The sequence below is a fragment of the Eufriesea mexicana genome, unplaced genomic scaffold (genome assembly GCF_001483705.2).
Source record: "Eufriesea mexicana isolate 0111107269 unplaced genomic scaffold, ASM148370v2 scaffold5504, whole genome shotgun sequence".
NCBI lineage: Eukaryota > Metazoa > Arthropoda > Insecta > Hymenoptera > Apidae > Eufriesea > Eufriesea mexicana.
Genome location: NW_016913469.1, coordinates 173,665 through 195,431, shown reverse-complemented (window position 1 = coordinate 195,431; position 21,767 = coordinate 173,665). Strand labels below are relative to the sequence as shown.

At 46.0% G+C, this 21,767-nt stretch overlaps 1 protein-coding gene across 1 annotated transcript in view; it reads left to right on the top strand.

The window, feature by feature from the left end:
* The first annotated feature begins 932 nt into the window (after positions 1-932).
* LOC108552125 (uncharacterized) overlaps positions 933-21,767 on the top strand; it is a 180,400-nt gene continuing 159,565 nt past the window's right edge. The window contains exon 1 of the mRNA XM_017906534.1: positions 933-1,500. The gene's annotated coding sequence lies outside the window, so the exon portion shown is untranslated. The remainder of the gene's footprint in view (positions 1,501-21,767) is intronic.

The following is a 21,767-nucleotide window of genomic DNA, read 5'->3' as shown; positions in this document are numbered from 1 at the left end:
CGTTATTTCAAATGTCACGACGTTGATGTTAAAGAGCATGAATATTTGAAAATTTACGACGGTACAACGACGTAATAGCGTAGCATGCAATAATTACGAATAATGGTAGACAACTTACCGGTAAACGGCGGGTTACGTCACGTGGTACGCGGCGATGACAGCGACAACAGCAAAGACGGCAATTTAAAATTCGCGTTGCCCACACTGGAACGGAACGGTAAAGTAGGAAAGGGAAACGGGCCGAAAGGACGACGTAACGCGTGTGCGCGCAAGTGTGGCGCGCGCGGAAGGACGGTCGGCCGCGAGGAAAAGAGGGTGAGCACCACAGGTGGTGGGCGTCCCAACGTCGTGAGCGCCGCTGCACAACGCGACAAACAACTAAAACGCGGTCGTCGACGAAAATTCGTCCGTGTGTCCATCCATCCGTCGGTGGTACGACGCGTTTGTCACGAAGAGCCGAAGGCAGCGAACGACCGTCAGTTTCGGCCACGTCTTCGTCGTACGCGTTCGCGCTCTCTCGGCCGATTCTAACCTCTTCTCTCTCTGCCGTTCGAGCGTACGCGCACTCAACTATATATACAGATATACACGGTCTATATATCTCTCTTTCTATACGTAGCCTACTATTACTACGTGCACGCGCACCGCTCTACCTGTCTCCTTCCCTTTCCGGCATCCCCCTTCTTCTCTCTTTCTCCGACCTTCCGTCCTTACCCCTCTCGCATGCCCGTCGGATCGTTTCGACGAGATACCGCGCAGTGGCGCAGTCGTCGCCACGAGAGCGACGTGCTCTCCGTCGGTGGTCATGAATCGTGCGGCGGAAGAGGTCCTCGCGAGCCGGCCGCCGCCGTCGTCGTCGTAGTCGCGTCGTCCTAGTCACCGTCGCCGCGCCGTTGTGCTAGTCCTCGTCGTCGCGCGATCGTCACGTTTGTGTTTCGTTTAGATCGCGTTGCTTCGCGTCGGTGGTCGTCGTGCTGGTGGTCGTGTGATACACGGGATCCCTTCGAGTGACGATCGCCTCGCGTGTGGTCGATTGGAGCGCGACTGTACCGATCGAACTTCGACGGTGTGTCGTTGCGTTTACCGTGTGACGATCGACAGAGTGCTGTTCGCGAGGAAGAAATGGGCATTGGTAGGCGCGTGCCGCGTCGCGGTGAACGTTGCGTCGCTGATCGCCGACAGCGGCGCCATAACGGGGCGCGTTCGCACGCGATCACAGTGTGAGACGAGAAAGAAGAAAAGGAGGAAGACGAGCGGAAGCCGGTTGCACGCCGACGAAGCAAGGAGGGAGAGAGAGAGAAAGAGAAAGAGAGATAGGCCCAGCTTCCGCTTGTATTGGTTTTTTTTAGTCAGTGCCGTGATCGTCGCCGCGTGCAAGCACGCTCGTGCGGAGATTGTGTTATACCCCAGCGAGAGAACGAGAGCACGCCGAGGGCTGAAAATGTGAGAAACTTGTTGTTCCGGCTGGTTGGCGGGACACCGGACGATTTCGTTGACAAGGTAATGCGATATGGCCGACCGAGCGTTTTTACGCGCCAAATGAACGTGGCACGGCTCGTGTCCGCGTGATTTACGCGTTGTACGCGCGCAAACGCGGCTCGTCGTGGATTTCAGTGAAACGTGTGCACGTTAATTACGCGATTTGTGGACTCTGCCTCTTCTCGTGCGAGCTAGTTTTTTTTTTTTCTCGCCTCTCGTGTTTAGTATCGATGCGCCATAACGTTCGCGTGTGTGCCAGCTACTCTCTCCATCGCGATTTCGCGTGGCAACGTTGCGGGGATTCGTCGAAACGGCTAAACCTATCGTCGACATCGATTAACGTAATGGTCGATCGCGTGTTGGACAGTGATCGATCGTAATATCGTTTGACACGGTTACGCCTGGAAAGTAAGGACCGCGTAATACGTTACGGGATGACAGATGTAGACTAGGCCGTGTGATCTTGGGAAGTCGGCTCGAGTCTTTACACCGCCATTTGTCGCAGCGATTACAAACGTCGCGTTACTTTCGACCGTTACAAAGATGGCCGCCGTAAACTATCAACGGTTTTTCTCGATGTATAGATCGAAGACGCTCCATATCGAATATCGTATTTACGATCGATCTCGTGAACGATTAACTGGTAACCGATTATTTCCTAGTTTCCGCGTTAATTCGATAATAATTTCGAGGAAATTCCAACGAGAAGTCTTCGTTTTACCGTCCGAAATGGGAATATCGAATCGCTTTTCCTTTCTGGAAAGTCGATATCGTGCCGGGCGCATTGGAATAAGCGGGAAGTGATTAATCGAACGGTCGTTCCGCGGTTCGACGGCGCGTAACAACGAAACTCGCTTTCCACCAGTCTCGAAGCTGCTTCGTGAAAGCGCAAAAGCATGGTGGAATAAAGAGACTGGGCGAGCAGCGGCGGCTGTTGGTCTCTGGCGTCCGGCGGATTTACCGTTTACGCTGTTTCCGTTGGCGCAAACGGCCGGGGTAAAATTTCGTAGTTCCGCGAGGCGTTCGGTGACTCGTGTCTTTTTCAGATCGATACGGAGTCAAGGTTGCCGGTAGAGCGGCACGTAAAAATAATAACGCGCCTCGGCCGAGCGAGAAAGAGGCTCGGAGAGGGAGGAAAGATGGAAACAAAGAGGGAACGTGGCGGAGCGTTTTACGCTCCCTGTTGCTCCGTACATTGTTCCATATTTGTCCGGCTTCGGTGACCCTATCGGAAAAGCGCTATAAATAGAGAACGATTTCCAATTTTACACAGAAAGGCAGGCAACGCACCAACTGCAGACGAGATGCGACTACTCGAGTGCGCCAGACGTTTCCTTTCGTAATTAGGTCAATCTGTACCTAATGAGACGTTACTCGCGCGTACCTCTACAGCCATTCGCGTCGTTTCGCCTCATTTCAGACGCCGCGATTTGTCCCCCCGGATCGAAAGATTTTAATTAACGGTCCTCACCGAGATTCGCCGACTATCGCGAGGCTCTTCCGTGGCTTTCGTCCTCTTCGCGCTCTCGTTTTCGAGAACTCGCCCAGTCGTCGCGGTCACCACTCCACCAGCGGACTAACCACCGCAACGAGGTCGATTCCACGCTACCGTTTCATGAATATGGCAACGGATCTTCGTTCATCCGCCAATACTACCGCTGGTACGCTCATTGATAAATGCCGATGAATATCGATGCGTGGATGCTGCGGATAGTTGTCGGAGTAGGGAGAGCAACGTTTATAAATAGTTGTTCAGGAATTAGGGTAGAGAAGAGTGGCGGGTGATTAACGGTCGGCAGTATTGTTTGCAGGAGAAACAAACGCTCATGCGGGATCATTCGTTTCGTGAAATTTATATATCGCGTGCAGATCGTTTTAGAATGATAATAAAATCCGTTCTAATTTTGACGTCTACCGTATAGAAATGGGACAAGATTCAAGGTTTTTGGTAAAGGTGAAGAGAATCGGGAGACTCGGGGTGCTGCGAGCTTTCTTGTCTTTCGTCTCGCGTTATGTAATTCGTGGAACAAAAGCTGTCCTCTGCTCTCGAGGCAGACAATCCTCGCGCGTACATATTGGAATCTTCGTGGTTAAAAAGGTGACATTTGGTATTTTGAATATATTCCTACACGCAAAGATGGCCTTCGTTACCGATATTCCAAAGCTACTCCTTGAAACTGTATAATCATTCGCGGACCATTCGTACAATAATCATTCGTAATCGTCAGCGTGGCCATTTTGCTGGTGGTGAAACCGCGCGAAGCTGACCGTTTACTCCGAAATCGTCGCGACGTAACGTTATCGCTTCTAAATAAACGATACTGCCTCTGTTCGCGAATGGCCAGAGATCACCGACCAGTGAATTATTACGGAATATCACTGGCCCGTGTCGCAATCACGGTCCCGGTATTAGTTGCATTCTTCATTCAGCGAGTGCATCAGCGACTTCCTCGTCGGCGGCGCGTATTTGCGCGCGTGGCGCTTTAAAATAGTCACCGGTAAATATACACACCAGCGGGGGAACACTTTTATTTATCGCGGCTACTACGTGCCGTTTCTGATTGACGGGCATTAGCTGCGGCCACTCGAATGCTCGAGCGTGGCCACCGTGTCGAAACGAATCGAAACGTTGCCGAATATTTACGAGGAATTTCCTCTACCGCGAGAAGGGCCTCAAGACCCTTCCGTGGTAAACACGTGGCGGAATTAAAATTTCCTGTGCACGTTTAGGCGAGCACGGCATCACGGCGTGACTGATCGCGAATGGCACTCGCGGTGCCATTTTTTGGTGATTTATCGTCATTTATTAATCGACGAAAGATGGAGATTTGGGACACCTTTTGGAAAGCAAAATTCTTCAATAGAAACCTGGTCGAGTGTTCCTGTAACCTGGTACTTTGAAAATTTTTACGCGAAAATCGCGAGTCAAGGCATCATGGCGTGTCCAATCACGGATGGCACTCTGGGTGCCATATTTTTGAGATTCATCGTCATTATTTGATCGATAGAAAGTGGAGGATTCGTCTTCCATTACCGGCAAATTGGGACACGTTTTGGAAAGCAAAGTTTTTCGTTAAAAATCTAGTCAAATATTTCCGTAATGCGGTACTTTGAAAATTTTTACGCGAAAATCGTGAGTCAAGGCATCATGGCGTATCCAATCGCGGTTGGCACTCGGGGTGCCATTTTTTTGAGATTTATCGTCATTATTCGATCGATAGAAAATGGAGAATGCGTCTTCGATCACCGGGAAATTGGGACACTTTTTGAAAAGCAAAATTCTTCATTGGAAACTTGGTTGAGTGTTCCTATAACGCGATAATTTGAAAATTTTCACGCGAAAATTGTAAATCAGAGCATCACTGTGTATTCGATCGCGAATGGTACTCGCGGTGTCATTTTGTGGTAATTTATCGCCATTGACCGATCAATACAAGATGAAGGATTCGTCTTCGATCGTCAGAAAATTAGGACACCTTCTGGAAATCAAAATTCTTCATGGGTACTTTGAAAATTTTCACGCAAAAATCGCGATAGCGTTTATGTTACGCGATATTCCTATAACACGGTTTGATAAATTATGATAATTCGCGTATGGCACGAATGTTTCCATTGTGCTGATTTGGTCGATTTGCGTCAATTCTGAATTTCGTTTAATAGAATTACCAAATAGGTGGAAACTACTCTCCCTTCCGATATTTTATTTTTGCTGTTTATAGGAACACGTGGTTATTTTCGACAAAGTTCACGCAGAGTTTTAATTTTCCATAGGAAAGTATTTTCCGGGGTAGTTATCGCAACGTATGTAGCAGGTATATTTCCTTCCGACCAACGAAGTTGCGAGTTTCTAGCGGAACACAATGTAAAAATAGATTTTCATTGAAACAATAACTTTTATGATTTATTACTTGCAGCTTGAATTCGTTGATCGTGAATCGAACCACTTGAAATAGCTTGCAGTATATACGTGTTTCGTGTATTTTTGCCATTGGCAACAATGTTGCTTGTAAATACATCAGGGATTAACGCAACCTAGCGACATTATCGATATTTCCTGCCTTGAATTCGTGTATGTCACTGCTCGTGCGACAGTGACTTCGGACGTTAGCTTGTCAATTGTCTATTCCCATAATATAATTAGGAAAGTTGAAATTGGGGCCATTGTTTATCGAGTACATAGAATTATTTATCGGAAATTAGATAATGGTAGATAAAATACGATTTAACGTATTTGACAAAATATCAGACCCATTTTCTATGTCAACTGTGATATTTTCCACAGATGTGAATTTTTTAATTTTATTTTATATTAGCAGCTCTCGTTTGTCACCTTTTCGTTTGAAGATATCACGTCGGGCGTAGGTATTTATTTTCGTTCCACAACGAGGTATCTTTCCTTCCATTCTTCTCCAATAAATCGTGCAATTATTTGCCTTGTGACTCTCTCTTCGCGGAATGGATCAACGTCTCTTCGTTAAAGCTGGTCGTTTTCTATTCATGAGATACAGTTTATAACTCATTCTATTTACTTATCTCGATATACGCGTCTGAATACGTTATACACAATGCATTTCAGGAATTGGTAGCATATATGTTTCAAAGTAATGAAGCATCAGACGAGGAAACGTCGCTGGGTATATATCGTTCCTTCCCTTATACCTTTTTACCTTTTAAAGAATGGTACCTCTAAAATCGAGACTATTATTAAATCGTTAATTAGTAGGAAATATCACATTTTACATCTATTCTTTATCCTAGCCTATTTTATATCATAGATACGCCATATTGAATTTTCAAGATTTTTGTCCATACCAGTAAATTTTTAATTAATAACGATACGTATCGTTCTATTATTAATCTTCGTATTTACTAGAATACTAAACTGAGAATATTGCGTAACAACGCAGTGAGAAAAGAAAGAACAAGAAGAAAGGCCAGTATATACCAGAGTCAAAGTTATTCTCGTATCAATTATCGTTTTCTTCTACTCGTCTGTCCATCACCGTCCCGATCTCAGCTAATTACGATCTTACACCGAAACACTTTCATCCGTGAGGACCCAATATAAAAATAAACCAAACTCGGAGAAACAAATAACCTTCCATTTCACCTTTCCTATATTTATATCCTCCGACTACGAAACATTTAATTTCCCGCGCGATTTAAGGTTATTCGTTCATAAATTTCAATGAAAGTGCCCCCCGTGAACGGTCCCGGGATCGATTTGGGTATCGGTCGAGGATCGAGAATCGCGTGCTTTTCTTCTCCATCCGTGATCGCGGGCCTCGCAAGAAAATGGAACGAGCGGAAACAATTTCAAAGCCGGACGCATTCGCCGATACAAAAATATAGGACGATGCAAAGGGATGCAAACGAACGGATACAGCTTATCCCGGCGTTATTTTTCCTTCCATTATATCGGGAATCTTACTCGCGATTCATTTCCGGCGGCGCGGGTTAGAGCTTTAGATTAGCGAGGCTTTTCCGTTCGCTTGCTTCCTTCCTGCTTTTTTCCAACCCCCCTCGCCCTTCTCCCCCGCCCCGACCGCCAGTGATAAACATTTCCGCGTCGCTTTGACTCATTTCAATATTCAGCCACCGGTGGAAATTGACAGAACCTGTTACGGCCTCGCCACAGGCGAGAAATCCAACGTTACTCGAATAAAAAGGCGGAAAAAGGGGAAAATGGAGAAAACGGGATAAAAGAGCCGTACGAGGCGATTCTCCAGCGTGTTCTCTTTCGCCCGCCCCCCGCGGCCAGCTATTCCGCGATCGTTCCGGATCAGTCCGCGAATTAGCCCCCGGGTTCGACCGGCAGAACCGCCGCCACCCCCTCGCGGACCCCTTCCGGGATTCTAAAAAATAATTCTCGCGCCCCGAGCGGTTATCCCGTGCACCTGAAGCTGAAATAAGAGAGCCGTTCCACGGGCTTTTTATCGAAAATTGCCTCACTTATTAAACCGTTTAATATCGGATTTAAAAATGCCGCGGTGGTAGCGAACGATTCCTTTGAAGTCAACCTCAGACACGTAGAACGGCCGGGTATCGTCCTGTTCGTACGGTTGTTCCGATGCAAACCGAGAAAAGGAATGGAAATTAAAAAGTTTCTGACGAGCCACGCCGAGCATTCCCGGTTCACCGATTCCTCGCTGTTGCGTTTTTCGCGTAAACAGGTATAATTGCCGCTTTGCTCCCGGTGGAGATGCAAGTTCGCTGTTCGGCCCTCGGTCATTGTTGGGTCGGGAATAATTTTCGGTGGAAAATAATTGCGAGGAAGGGAAGGAATCTTCGCCGACAGAAGATTTAAAGTCAGTCGACTATAATGAATAATAATTTTTCCAAATTAACAAACGTAGTTGTGATATTAGACAACATTCTTACCCAATGGAGCGTTTATCTTATTGGCGGTCACCAATGACTACCGTGGCGTTACAGGAGAAACCATGGCTGGTCATATATAACCAACGTGGTAGACAAAGTGTCGATGAACAGTAGATAAATACTGGACACCTAACGTGGCACCACAACTATATTTATTAGTGGACATGTGCGAAGTTTGCACAAATCCAGAAATTTTCTACGAAATATAATTTGACTATGAAGAAAATAGATGTGTAGAGACTGACTAAAATTAAATGCCATATTCCCATACAGGATTTTTCCCAATTAAATCATGGTAAAGGAGTGAAGGTTCGATTTTAATTTGAAACTGTGGTCAATCATATATGACCAAGAGGTGACAGTCAAAATGTTAATGAATAGTAGATAAAAATACTGGACCACCTAACGTGGCATCGGAACTATATTTATTAGTGGACATGTGCGAAGTTTGCACAAATCCAGAAATTTTCTACGAAATATAATTTGACTATGAAGAAAATAGATGTGTAGAGACTGACTAAAATTAAATGCCATATTCCCATACAGGATTTTTCCCAATTAAATCATGGTAAAGGAGTGAAGGTTCGATTTTAATTTGAAACTGTGGTCAATCATATATGACCAAGAGGTGACAGTCAAAATGTTAATGAATAGTAGATAAAAATACTGGACCACCTAACGTGGCATCGGAACTATATTTATTAGTGGACATGTGCGAAGTTTGCACAAATCCAGAAATTTTCTACGAGATATAATTTGACTATGAAGAAAATAGATGTGTAGAGACTGGCTAAAATTAAATGCCATATTCCCATACAGGATTTTTCCCAATTAAATCATGGTAAAGGAGTGAAGGTTCGATTTTAATTTGAAACTGTGGTCAATCATATATGACCAAGAGGTGACAGTCAAAATGTTAATGAATAGTAGATAAAAATACTGGACCACCTAACGTGGCATCGGAACTATATTTATTAGTGGACATGTGCGAAGTTTGCACAAATCCAGAAATTTTCTACGAAATATAATTTGACTATGAAGAAAATAGATGTGTAGAGACTGACTAAAATTAAATGCCACATTCCCATATGTGATTTTTCCTAATTAAATCACGAGAAAGGGGTGCAGGCTCCATTTTAATTTTCCAATCATATCGATATACGTCCCTAATCGGATTTTTATGGATACGAGGCTTATTTATTCCTTATCAAACAGAGTATCGTCGAAAAAGAGCCCTCATGCATGTCTCCGTTATCGTCCACGAGATTTTCGAGTACCGGCTTCAATTTCACCCTACCTCTGTTGTCGTATCGCGGCACGGTATCCGTTCCTTTGGCCGCGATCCAATAGATTTGGATGCGCACCATTTCATTATTTTTTTGACTCGAGGCGTACGGAATCGCTGGTTCCAGTTGCATGTGTGCGGATTTGAAATCGAAAAAGAACACGGCTATGTGCGTGACATACGGCTGTCACGTGCGTTCAACGTCATAGCGAACGCATCGGGGCCAAGCATCGACAGCTGTTCTCATTTCTCGTCTTCTGGATGGATATTTCTGTACCATTTGATGCATACGCGATAATCAGGCTGATTGATATCGGTATTGCTCCGGGAATCTCAGGTTCTTTAATTAACGCGTCTAAATGGTCGCCCTAGTTTCCGATACTATCAACCTCGCATCCTAATCCTCTTAACTTCGCGTATCAAACGCGACCCCCCGTGTAAATGGAATTTTTATTCGAAATTCGCCAATGCCCATTTACGACTCTTTAAGGGATTTGCAAAATGTACGATCCAAAATTTATCGGTTTCAAACGCCCCTCGTAAAGTGGAATTAACTATAGCAAATACGGGAAGGGATCGAACATATTTATATTACATCGATTTTTATCGATTTAAGATCCTAATTATCTTTCCTCATCTTCGATTTACCATTTTAATTACTATCAATCGTTTTATTAGATGATCAAACAACGAAGCACATCGACGATTAATTTTTTCCATTTTTACGATTATACAAATTTTTATCTTTTTCTCTTTTTCCCTTTTTCTTCTTTTATTTCGCACAGTGGACTGGCGGAGCGAGCAGCTGGAGTATTAATTACCGACTCTAATCGCGCTCGCTGCTTATGAATATAAATACCAAGCGCAGGTATATCCGTGAATATTTTTCCAACGTTTTCTTCGTTTTCCCATACTCCTATTTCCGTAGCTAAGTGAAACTGGAGCGAGGTGGTCGCGGTATCGTTCGATTTTTTTGGAATTTCGGCCGGCCACGGTGCCGGTGTCTGTATCGTAAATCATTCGTGGAAACGTGGCGTGTCAGCGGGAACACGAAACGGAGCGTTCCCGGGGCCCGGGTACGTGCAAAACGTAAAATCGCACAAAGCGCCAGCTTGCTAGCCTAATCAACTTAGCGTGCGCTACCACTAACACCGTCTCGAGGTCTTCGTGGTCTGCCAACGAATGTCCCCTGTCACGAAATCGCAGATGCGAAACAATGCGTAACGGCCGGTGCGCGCGACATTAGACAACTGCATTGCAAATTACCGCAGGACGTGTCAGTGAGGAGAGGCTAATTCTGGTGTCTTCGTCACGGTCCCGAATTTTTTACCAACTACAGTTCTGCCTAACTATCGAGGGTCAATTAGCGAATTAAACGGATTATTCTTTCCGTGCAATTTTGCTCCCCGTTTCCTGCCAAATTCGCGGATTCGCGAACGATTGCAGCTGACACCGTCGCCATTTGTAATTTTCGAGAAGTTCCAAGCCGAAGTTCCAATCTCGTACTTGTTGAAAGACAATATTATACATTGTCACTTTTATTTTGAAGCGTCTCCGACGTTTTGACCCGATGTGGAACAGTTGACAGCTGTAGTGGGCTAGACGTTTGTTCTTTCTTGGCTCTTAGTGGTCATTTCCGTGTCTTTCTTCGCTGCATATGGACATGAACCTTTTCTCAGTCATCGGACTAAAAGTATGTCTGTATAAATTAAATAAAAATAAAATTCTGTCCGATAATGTCATTAATGTCGTACAGCAAGACACTTTTTTGACAACATCGAAGATTGCAGAATTGCTCGACTCAACGCGACAAACTACATCGAACCATATTCGGAAACTTGGATCGATGTGTAAGTATTCCACATGGATGCCTAACGTGTTGAGTGAAAAGAATTTGCATAACCGAGTCGCCACTTGCACATCCGCGCTTCTTCGGAACAGAAACGAACCGCTTTTAGACGGGATGATAACCAGTGATGAAAAATGGATTACGTATGAGAACATTGCGAGAGAATGAGCATATCGTGAAACGGGACAACCTGTCTCTTCTATCTCAAGACCGAGCTTGAGCCTCGATAAGAGAATGCTGTGTACGTGGTGCGACGTTTAAGGACCAATACTCTGTCAGCTTCTCGGACCCAACGAAAAGCTCAATTCGACGATGTATCGTGGATAAATGGATGATTCGAATAAAGCACTCGAGAAAAAGGGATCGGCGTTGATCAATAGGAAGCAAATCATACGGTACCATGACAACGCCAAGTCACACGCTGCTTTGACGACTCGTTGGAAAGTCACACAGCTAGGCTGGGAAATTCTGTCGGATTCACCATACTTCCCAGACTTAGCACCATTCGATTACCAACTGTTTCTTTCCCTCCAAAAAATTTTGGAGGGAAAAGTTTGGGAAATGGAACAGGTGTCAAGCAGACACTGCTCGAATTCTTCGTCTCTAAGAGTGAGGTGTTTTAAGAAAATGGAATTCACAAAGTTCTATCACTCCGGGAAGAGATCATAAGCAAGGATGGAAATTATATTGTTCAGTGAACGTAAATAAATGCATTATTTTCTTTTACTTCAAAAACGGACAGAACTTTCCAATAGACCTAATCATGTATCCCTTATTTTCTTTATTCTTAATTAGAACTAGAGTTTGACTGAACACGCGAAGCACTGTGTTCGTTTTCTAACCTTTGAATGTACAACAGTGCTCCATTCCGGCGCTCAACAACCCTAGAGACCATCTTTATGAATCTTTTAATCGTATCTTCCAGTACAACGCCGTTACACCTCTGGGCCGTGCACCGCGTCTTAAAACTTTCCGAGCATCGAGCACTGACACCGGGGTTTCATTGCTTATTCCTCTCAGTTAATACGCCGTCGAGAAATGTAATAGTGTCGTAAAACAATTATTGAACCATTAGCTCGTGTGTAGCAAATGGGAGACGCGTACGGATAGACGTGGGGGTCGGACGATAATTACACCGGTTCGCTGTTGTCTTCGAAACTATAACGCGTACCCTAGGCCTGCGCGGATAGCGGTCTCGATAACTTCGGATGATGCGAGAGAAAGAGAAGAGAAGAAAGGAAGAGATGCTTGGGTATTATAGGCGGCGGAAGGGATCGAATGCGGGCCGTTTAGCCGCGGAATCGTGCAAGAAACCGAGCATGTTCGTCGGCCAGGTAATAATTTCACGCGGAAATAGAGGCGTACGAGCGAAACGAGCCGATCGTTGCAGAGTTCGCGTCCACGCGAGCAATAATGACAGCCGATCTTCCTCTCTTCGTTTCCTCTTCGCTTTCCTCGCGATCTAGCCGTTGCTCGATCGTGCGTGCAAAATGACGAGCTTTCTTCTCCCTAATGCCCTCACTCGTATTCTTTTACGGTTATCACATCGCCGGTTGACGATCGTTTTAAAGCTCGCGCGATATCTTCGCTTTAACGATCGCCTTAATTGCTCCACGCAGCTCCGACCAGTTTGCGACTCTCTTCGCGACGCGACGACTCCTCGCCGATGGCACTGACTGGCTACTTAGCTTAGAATTCGCGACCAATCGCGTTTTCCCTTCGAGATCGGGATTACGATATCGTAGAAATTCCTCGTGACGATGAAAAATCCTTATTACACGGAGGGAGAGAGTTGTCGGATCGCTGTTTTCTCCCCGTGGAAAGTTTGCGACTTAGTCGCGCGAATAAAGGGGGTCAGGTAATCGTGACATTGTTCGCCGTCGTTCGCGTTTTTTAACCTCTTCTTGCTACGAGAATCGTTATTGTTTTCGCGTTGTCCGAGGTCCCGTTTGAGGTACTTTAATTTAATTTAATTATGCAGCGGAGAGACAAAGCGGCCATGTTAGCTTTCACGGCGAGCCTCGAGTTCCGTATTATTTTATTCTCAACGCTTCCCGAGGTCAAACGTGCGTTTATCTGTATTAAAAATGAATTTTACTTGACGAATTTTCTCCACGATGGAAGGTCCGGAACATTTCCGAACTTTGGAATTTCCTAGCGAATTTTTACGCGGGGGGTCAACGGGCAAGAATAATCTTCATAATTGTTCATAGTTGTAAATCAAACGACCATCGATGGTCAATTGTAACGAACGAGATTTTCCAGTGGATTATAATTATATAACGGATTAAACGGAGGAAAGTATCGCGCGACTGTGGGCAAAATGGCGACCGCGGGCCCCCGGTGAATTACGCCGCGAGCGCGGTCGAATTTTTAATCGAACTCGAAACTACTCTCCGTATTCACGATGCGGGCCAGGTGTTCGCCAACATTTGCAAACACTTAAAGCAGCGAAGACGTTTCGTCGCGCAGAAGCACGCACGAACGAACATTTCGCGAGTTCAGACGGCGTATCAAAAGCCATTCGTGCTTCTTCGTGCGCGTTTAGCACCGCATCGGGGACGGGCACGGTGAAAATTTTGCGCGAATGTTTCCGAATATGAGCCCCGGGGCCGCGAGCAGCGTACGAAATTAACTGAACTTCGCGGAGCGGAACTGGCGCGATGGAAATTTCTAAAAAGAGCCCCATTGTCGCGTACTCCCGGAGTCGTGCTGCAACTTCGCGCCGTTCCTCTTCGCGAAAAGGGAAAGAAGCCCGGGGAACAGGGTTCCTGTCCCAGTTTCGCCCCTTGTAATATCACCGCCGTTTTTTCGCCTGTATCTTTATTCTCATGGCACGGCGAAACTTTTATCGCCGTTCTACGACTTTCGTTGCGATAATTATGTCGTGAAACGGTTTCACCGTGCGAGAGGGCTGGGATGTCTCGATTCCGCGGTAATAGATGAAAGTCGAGGACGATGGACCTGATCCGTGTTTATGATTCCGGTAGAAATCCCAGTGGAAAAGAAAGGAGTTCGATCGAGAAGAATTAAGTTTTTGTCGCTGTTTAATATCATCGGGTATTTAAATCGAGTACGGTTTAAATGGCCCTCTTTTAATTTTTAATTAACAATTCTGCGCTCCATTTTACGGGCGTCATTTCGTTTCGCGATTTTTCTTCGAATATATGATCGATTTTTTTCGAATCCATTTCTGCTTCTCTTTTCTTCTCGCGTTGTTCTTGTTCCGTTCGTCCGTTGGAGTTGGGGTACTCGAAAGAAGTAGGTTGGTCAGATGCAAATTGAGTTAATTAATAAACTTGTCGTACACGCATAAATTTTGGAAATGCCATTATTCAGAAATGTCATCAGGGGATCATATTATTCATCGCTTGGTCACGTAAATTAAATTCGTAAAATTCGGAGCAGCAGCTTGCATAAAGATTCGAGTAGGATTAATAATTAACGAGGAAATCGAAAAAATTGCTCGTCAAGCGTATTTGGCGAATTACCATAGGTTAAAGCAACCTTTAAATACGATATGCATAAAATTTCCATATGGAACGTATGGAAGAACATAACTGGACACAAAACCAATGTAATCGGGAACAAAACGAAACGAAACGAAACGAGGGTGGCTGCAAACTTTCCCTCTTATCAAAGAAGAAAAAAAAAAAAAAATAGTCAAATTCAGCTGAACATGTATCGAACAGTTTCATTATCATTGCACGAGAGTTCGGGAAACAAGAGGTATCTCTTTTCTATGAATTCCATGGATCACTTCTAGTTTCGCAAGATGGCCACGAGTCGACTTCGAAAATTCGAAGAAAATTCGAGGAAAACTCAAAGAAAATTCTTGCCCCTGTGCGAACCACGTGATCTCCTTTCGATCGATCCCATGGATCATTTCTACGAGCCGGCTTCGAAAATTCAAAGAAATTCAGGGAAAATTCATCGACGCTGCAGCTCTGCGCACCACGTGGGGAAATGGCAAAGGGTTTATCAGATAGACGGACGTTGACCACGTGGATTTTTGAAAAATCCTATTGGTAGCCACCCTGGACCAGGTCATCCTCGTCATCGCCGTGAGATCTTCTCGGTGTTCGAGCATCTCGTGCATCCCGTGGATCCCTACGGCTGGTATACTCGAATGGATTCGCCGATATTCTTCCCCAACGATGCCCGTCCCTCTGAAAATAACCCTCTGAGGATTTTTCTTCGAACCACTTCGCTCCCTCTCGCTCGATACGCGTGGTGGATTTACCGGCTGCACGAGCGCCATTGCGATTGGAAACGTTGTTGCGTTTGATTACTTAATGCCTCTGTCACGGAACTTCCACCGTTTCTGCTTGTTCGCTCCCATTTCGAGAGATAGCTATGACTATGGCGATGGGAACCGGTGTGTGTCAGACGGCTAGCTATAGTAGTATAGTTAAGTCAGCGAATCGCAATCTTTGAACCGTCGCGTTCGCAATCTGGGCTCGATCTTCCTGAAAATTTGACACGTTGCGCGGCGAGTGGTGTATGGGAGTCTGGATATTTTCCAAGCATTTCACAGGTCACTCCGCGTATCAGAGATTTGTCGCGGATGATCGGTAGACAGGGCAGTACGGTATATAAGCGAATTTGTCGCATCGGGTTTTCATTATCGAGATATTTGCTCTGTTCTCCGACGATTATTAATGGCGCATGAAAATACATCGTTAGACGGTTATTCGTTAAAATTGAAAACACTTTCCGACGTTTACTACAGGGTAAATCGCTTATTTACGCGAGTCCGCTTATTCGCGTAATCGCGACACCTGTCTGGATCCGATTTCAGTGACGTTTGTCCATCGCGTCGTTATTCATCGACTCGATAGCCAGGCTAGACACACCGGTTCGCTGTCACGCGATATCGCTTTCGTTTCATCCCACGTGGAACGAGGACGTGAACGAAAAGCTCTCGGTTGAAGAAACCGGTGCAGCGAACGATCTCGAAGGACACCCGATGAATTATTCTTGGATGGACCGATCGCTATGCGCATCAAGTCGTGCATGTCACCTGCTCATTAGCTAAATATACCTTCAATACCCTCGTATTTTCTAGTTCCTAATAAAACCGCGGCTGTTGTTTGCGCGCCGACGCATTCATAAATCTTCTTTTACGGCTGCGTGTGTTTTCCTAGCGCGCGATTAGCCAGGCCGGTGGATTAGCGGAGGACTTTTTCTCGCGTTGACAACTTTTTGGCCCCCGATGGCGGACTAGTTGGCTTAAACGAACAATTGCGTGCTTCTCGGGAAATCTTGTCACCCCGAACAATCGTCTCATTGTTCGAAGATTCGGAAATTAATTAGGTGCGAGGGATACGTTGGAAACGCTAGGTCTTTCCTAGCCGCTGTCATCCGAACTTGACAGCTTCTACTGCTCGGATAAAAACGCGACAAAATCCCAAGTTTCTAATTACCGGTATTCCTCCATATATTCCTAACTCAGTCACTCTCAGCTGGGCGTCGCATTCTACATTTGCGAAAGTGGCGTGCCGCGTGAAAAATACGGGGATGGAAAAATGCACATGGTGCACATGGTGCACGTGGAGAAGCATCGAATGGATTCGCGGGAACCGGTAAATCGTGGTTCCGGCGTCGTGGTCGGAAGCTAGCACAGTTTATCAGAGGAGAGTGACGGCGTTCGCGGCGGATGTCAGCAACGATATTAAGCGAGGAATATTACGATGCATGGCGACCTTCGTGATCGGCGAGGCGCGGGGCCTTTAATTTCGCTCGGTGGACGGTACTCTGGCCGCTGCCACAAAGTGGTTGACAAATAAAGCTGCTGGAGTGGTTCGAACGAGGATCCCGCGAAAACTACCGTCTAGATAGATCCCCTCTGGCTATCGCACGGGTGCGCGGATGGCGTGGAGCTCTCTTGGCTGTCGCCTCCTCGGCCAAGAAACCGAGAAGGCAGAGAAAGAGAGAGAGAGTTAGGGGACAGGAGATAAGAGAGGCGAGAACGACGAAGGGAGAAAGAGAGACGGTGGAGCAAGTGGAAGAAGAGAGGTGTGCCGTGTTTTTGACGATAGATAGGGTCGGTTCTAGCATTTTGGCGACACTCCAGCCTCTATATAAATACCACCGGGAGTCACCACTCGTCCCTGTGGCGCTGGTGCTCGCGCGCGTTTATGCGCGAAGCTTCTCTTCTTCGCTTCCCGCTCGTACTCGACACGCTTCGTTATTTTTCCCCTTCTTGTTGCTCCCGTTCGCACGTACGTTCAGTTCGTCCATTCTCTTTTTCCTTTTCTTTCGAGTGTCAGCTCGCGCTTTTTGCCGCCGTTAACCGGCCGCGAACTGCGATCCGGCACATCGCTGGACACCGGAGTCAAAACTAATAACGAGCTTTACCGAGAACGACAAATGACACGCGGTTCCCCCTGAATCCCCGTAATTCGCGTCACGCCTGCAGCTGATCCCTTGTATCGCTCTTCGGGGATCCGTCGGTGAGTTCGTTTACGAATCTGGAGAAATTATATTTTTCCTATCGCGCGTGATACATGTCGGATCGGGAAGTACGAAAATTCTCGTCGTTAAACGTCGTCGAGGACAGGGACAACGTTACAACGTTACGAGAATGCAACACCCCTGCGCGAACGCGGAACGGCGACGTATTTGTTGAAAAAGGTAAAACAAAATTGTGGAGCGGAATTTTTTTTTTTTTTCTCCACTGACCGTTTAAAGTTTCGCCGCGGGAATCGAGGGAATCGAGTTTGAACGGCCCTGTCGCGCTTTGCTAAAATTCACTCTAATGGATATCGCTATAAATACGCGAAATTGGCGCACGATTTATAGAAGCAATAACTCGTAATAAAAAATGCTCTATTTCAGCGGCAATTTTCACGACCACTTATAGGCGGAAAAAAGAAAGGCAGGAAAAAGGGGGGAAAATACGGGAAGGGGAAAAAAAAGAGGGAATAAATTTTCGAACGTATTTGAAGAGCTCGAAGAGCTACTCAAATATAAACACGAGGAAAGTGGTATCCCCGGTTCCGGGTGCTGCGCGTATTTTCATACGCGATATTCAGGAAAACGAAGGATCCTACGAACAAATATCGCTTCTCGTTTCCCATTTGCTCTGTCGCGAAAAAATCCTCGGCGCATCGTACCTCGGGATACCTTAATTCCAAACAATTTTCAGCGCCGCGCGCCGGCTTATCGCTCTCCCCTTGCCAGGCAAAATTAAACGTCAGAGCGATCACGCGAGGACGCGGAACGCAAAGGAAAGATGTCCGCAATTCCATTGCGACGCCAGTTTCACCTGGAACCGCGAATTCCGTCGCGTCTGTTGCTTCCGCGCTCTCCGCAGCCGGCGGAACTTGCCTGGAAATCCAAGCACGAGTTATACACGTGAAAAATGACAGCCCTGGCCGTGGATGCAGCCACTTTCCCGCGACATCCTCGATATTCGCTTATTCTCGAAGGACGTGGCTTCTTCTCGCGAATGGTTGAATGGGCTGGCACAAGACGCATAGCTATTCGTCGGAAAACCGTATAAAGACGTCGCGAAAGCAAGTACGCCCCGGATCCACCTGGGAAATTTAAGAGAACATTCTATCGTGCAGTTATCACGAGGATACGTGGCGGGAACCGACAACGTTACTACTTCTTCTTGACCTCGTTCAAGTTTCGCGAGCTCCTCGAGCAAGCCCGACCGCTTCGTTTCCAGAATTTATGCTTCGAGGTTCAGCCGCTCTCTCGCGATCGATACCACCCGATCTCTGATTTTATTCCCTTTATTTCCGCCATTTTTTATTTTCCTTTTCCACCGATTTCCTATTAAAGAGTCATTTCGCGATCGTCCATATTGCACGATCCACCATTTCCTATTCCTCGATATTTTCCCGCTTTTGTCGTCGCGAAAAGTTACGAGGAGAAGAGATTCAGCTGGACGTCGATAGAGTGCGTGACCGATTACCCGCGCACAAAATGGCGGCGTCTACGCGACGCGTGCCCGCGAAATGGCTGTCGCGAAAGGGAAAGTGGCGCGATCTATGGAACACAGAATAGGTGGATCACAGAATGGATCACAGAAGCTACCGTGTGATCACGATGTCACCGAATCGTATTCTGACATCGGTGGTCGAAAATCGAAACGAGGAATCGCGGGAAGGACGAAGGGAAATGGCAGGTAGACGTTGCAACGTTTAGTTAAAGCGGCGCGGATATTCTTCGCGATATTACCCGATACGTTCTATATTTCACGTCTAATGGACGCGTCGTTCCAGACGAAGTTACCGCATCCTTCTTCTCGTTCAATTAACGAAAGTCTCGTCGTTTTATTATTAGCTTTATAGACACGCGAGGCCCGTTACATGCCAGCCGGGTCCCACTAGGCGCATGTTCTAGACCCTGTAAAAATATTGCTCTCGTAGAGTCGTTGGAATGTAAACGAACGTCTTGGAATTATAGACCGAGCAGGTGTAGAACCGTTTCGTCGTTTCGACGAATGACGCGCGCGCGAACCAGCGTCATGGTAGCGGAACCTCGTTCCTCCTCTGGCAATAGACGTTTACGATCGTCGGTCAGACGTATTTTCCATGAGGCCACGCTCGATGCGTTGCCCGACGATATTTTCCACGAAATTTCGAAGAGCGATCGACGTCGTCGTGTAACGTATCGCTCTCATTTTTTTGTACTTTTTTTCTCTTTTTTACACCGACCCTTTTTCTCCCGTTTTTCCCTTCTTTATTTTTCACCCCCACCCCTTCCCGACCATTTTCCCATCGCTTCTCTTCTTTCTTTTTTCATCCTCGTTTGGTCCATTCATACAGCTTCGATCGAACGCTGTTGATTCCCGGGCTATTTTTAATTCGAGGTTAATAACGTCACGCTGGAGATGCTTAATTTAATTAATCGACCGTATCATCGACGAGCATCCGTTCTCTCGGAAAAATGAATATCGAACGGGTGCGTTTTAATCGACCGTCTCTTCGCGCATCCTCGCTCTTTCTCCTTTTTTCCTTTTTTCCTTTTTTTGGCTCTGCCTTTTTCTCGCTTTTTAGTCCCTTTTTGTTCCGTCCGCCGATTATTTTCTGTTTTTCGAGTCACTCGGTACGGGGTGAATTAATTCGATCAATTCGACGAGGCCAGTATGGCAAAGGAGGTTGGAACGTGGAAGAAGAGAGGTTGTTGATCCGATCAGCGGGTGATTATTGACGGAATTTCGTAATAAAGCTGATGGAACGCGGAAAATTTCGTTATTTAATTACGTCGCTTTATCGTGCGCCCCGGCAAGAATTTAAGGACTTTGTAGAACATTTTCGTCGTCGACGGACAATTAGCGGGAAAAATCCTACGATTTACGTCAGTCTGTCGTCTAATGAAATTTCCGCGCGCAGCGTGACGTTGAACACGCGCCACCGCGCGACAGTGACAAAAGCGGGCACGGAATTTCGGAAAAAATCCAACGCCGTGGCTTTTAATTGGGGATGCATTATACCGTGCGCCGGCCAAAGCTTCCCTCTGTTTATCGTCTCGTGTCTGCTACTCGCCGCGTTCCTCCTCGTTCCGCTTTGCGGACCTGCGCGATGCAGCTTTCTTCCAGACACTTTTTACCGACGAAAGCGGCCGCAAATGGTGGATTTAAAGTGTTTTACGCGGCTAACATCCAGGGTGATTATTTCGAGCTGTCGTTGGGTCACGGTGTGCAGCAGAATTATAGAACATTTTATTAATATTCGATTTCTAGATACTGATCTGTTTACAAAGGATGCAGAAAGATACAAAAATTAGTAATAAAATTAAAATTTTAAATATCGTCATTAACCCTTTCACTACTGTGGGCACCTAAGGGCGCTCAAAAGTTTCTTTGCCTGTTAAATTCTAAGTATATACCATAACAATTTTCTGTAAAATACAAAGAAATAAATAATATCATATATAATATGTAGAATACATATTAGTGTTTCGATTATTATTTGAATAAACAGCAATTTCTCAGAAATGCATACCTAACAAAAAGTTTCACAGTATTTGGTATACATCGGAAATGAATTTCTATCGTGTGGTATGGCTTGTGCGTTTCACAGTTTACCATAGTGAAAAAGGGTTAAAATTAATTTTAACCTATGGCAAGGAACATAGAAAAATTCCCAGATTAATTTCTTTCTCGAAAAAGTATTTGAACATTTCGAGTCCGAAATTTCTCCTGTTTTCATTTTCCGTGTAATCTCGTTGCAAATAGAATAGGTATTTCGAAATTCCTCAAGGCGAAACTCTCGCGAATATTACGACAGCGTAGAGTCGAGAGGAAGAAAAGATTCGCGAATAATACATTTTCATCCCCTAATGGCGGGCGATGGTGGACCGTTGGTTGGAAAATGAATGAAAGCGCGGCGCGATATTTCGTGGCCCGATACGGAAAACACGACTTTCGAGGACATCGGGAAACATGACGCATGAACTAGACGTGCGGCCGCATAACCGCACAATTTGCCAAGAAGTTGGTGGTGTGTTGAGCGACAAATCAAGGCCGGCGTATTCTCCCCGTGGCAATTTGCTACGCTCTTGCTCCGCTTAAAGGAATTATAAATCGCGGCTCGTTCGCCGAGCAGTCGTCCGAGCTCGTCGTGTGCGCCTCTGTTTCACTCTGCACGCGCGTGTGTACAAATCTGGCATGCCGCTGAGTATCTTCGCTGTACGCATCAACAAGTTCGTTGTACAATTAGATCCCGACACGGTACCGACGCGATCGTTGTTACGGGTCTACTGCCACTTCCATTAGCCCCCCTCGTCGTCAGTTTTTCTCTTTCCCTCCATTTT